Source organism: Molothrus aeneus, chromosome 12 (genome assembly GCF_037042795.1).
Source record: "Molothrus aeneus isolate 106 chromosome 12, BPBGC_Maene_1.0, whole genome shotgun sequence".
NCBI lineage: Eukaryota > Metazoa > Chordata > Aves > Passeriformes > Icteridae > Molothrus > Molothrus aeneus.
Window position 1 is genome coordinate 8,836,446 of NC_089657.1, and position 2,002 is coordinate 8,838,447.

The 2,002-nt window shown below is 51.1% G+C and overlaps 1 long non-coding RNA gene across 1 annotated transcript in view; it reads right to left on the minus strand.

Annotated features, from left to right (window-relative positions):
- LOC136561564 (uncharacterized) overlaps positions 1-1,884 on the minus strand; it is a 43,500-nt gene extending 41,616 nt beyond the window's left edge. Inside the window, exon 1 of the long non-coding RNA XR_010784366.1 lies at positions 1,596-1,884. This is a non-coding gene — a long non-coding RNA (uncharacterized lncRNA). The remainder of the gene's footprint in view (positions 1-1,595) is intronic.
- Between the last annotated feature and the right edge of the window lie 118 nt (positions 1,885-2,002).

The window sequence follows — 2,002 nt, forward strand, 5'->3', positions numbered from 1 at the left end:
CACAACCAATAGGTGGAAGCCTTTTACCGGCAGAGCCGGAGCCGGCATCGCTCCGGAGGGATTCAACGCGCCCGGGTCAGGCACGCACCGGAGCTGCAGCCCAGCCTGGGGCAGCCGACACCACCTGGAGAGGAAAGATCCCTGCCCGAGGGCGAGCAGGAAAGCCCCACAGTGCTCCTAGAGCAGTCCCCACGCTCTGCCCAGCACCGAGCAGGTCCTGGGGAGCAGCTGCCCCTGCTCCTGCCCAGAGGCATCAGCCAAGCACGGTCTGTTCCCAACCCCTCCCCGAGCCCGGCACTGCTGGGATCAGATCAGCTGCGCTGGGCTTATCTGCCATCAGAGACAGGGATGAATTTGCATCATGTACAGACTTTAATTTCCAATGATTGTATCTGGTTTTTCTCCATTCTCTGAAGCAGACCGGAAGTTTTGCAAAACATGAGGATGGAGTGTTTCTCCTGGAGCATTTGAAGATTAACAGACTGTCCTGCACAGCCTTCTCTGCTTCCAAGAGCCCCTGCACAGCTCCAAGCAGGCAGTTCACAGGGTTATGGGTGCCCTCGGGTCACCCCAGGGGAGCAGAAGTGAGGAACAAGGCAGGACAAGGCCAGGAAAGGCACAGCCTGCCCTGTGCTGGCCACCTGCAGAATGAAACCTGGATCCAAAACTCAGCACCACCAATCAATTGGTTTTCCCTAAACAAGGAAAAATCCCCACATAAACAATGCAACACCTATAAGAACTTCCAAAGGCAGAACTGAAATAAAACCCCAAAACAGCCACCACAGAGGAATCCCCGAAGAGGTGTAGTATTTTATCCCAGCTTATCCTCCCATGCTCTCAGCACACACCTGATGGCACTGAGGGAAACCTGTGCCATAAATCGATCCCTAAATCTGCTGCAACAACAGCAGTTAATCCCAAGAGCTGAATCATCCCTACCCGTGGCACAGCAAGAAATAACACAGACACAACAGCCCCGCCGAGCTGCCAGCATAAATATGCCAACTATTTTAAGCCCCTCAAAGGATCTAGATTCACTCATAAACCAAACTGAAAACAGCCCAAGAGCTGTAAAGGTGGCTCCACAGGGTAAACCAGAGCACAGCATCAACCTCAGCCCCAAAAACAACCAGCCCCATTCAGCTGCAGGAAACTCTTCCTACCCCTTCTCAATGCACATTAGAAATCTGGTTTAAAGCCAAAATCAAAGAGATTTATGTTTCAGCATGCTACAGGCAGTTAAAACTAGCTCTGAATCCATCACAGAGCAGTTACTAAGGTACATCACTATTTTCAAGAAATAGGGAGAGCTAAAAGTGCAATTCCTGTGCAGGAACCTTCAGTAGCAGCCAATGTTTTGAAGAGCCATTCCTGCCAAAGTCCCTGTGTCCTGATAAATAAATCAGAGTTTTTTAAATATCCAGACACTGAGAGGCAGGGAATAAATATGAATTCATGAGTCAAATTGAACTTGCTAATTTCTTTAAAAGGATCTGAAAAGGATACTGGGTGCAGGGACAGCAATCTCCAAATGAAGTTTTGCAGTGCCATGGCATTTTGAAAGCTGCGTTACTGCAGGGACAGGCACCTACCTGGCTGCTCTGCACTGTGCCACATCCCCAGAGTCTTCACCAAACACGAGCCTGAGCCACCTAGACTCCCTTCAGGTCACCTGGGCTCACCTGGACTCACAGGAGACACCAAGGCTGCAGCAGCAAACAGGCAGCCTGGGGTGTTTGTGAGAGCAAAGTTTGCAAAATCCAGGGCTGCAACAGGAGCCAAGAGCCAGGATGCAGACAGGCAGCAGAGGGATAATCTTCCTTTATTTTTTGGGGTCCATTTGGGCAGAGCACCACAGGAGTATCTAGGAAAGATGCCACAGGCAAGGACCTGTGGGTGCCGGGCCGCAGCTGGGCGAATCCGCATCCTGTGACATCTTGCCCTGTCAAGTGCAATTACCGTAATCTTCCACAGCCTCTCAAAATACGGATCCCGGCTT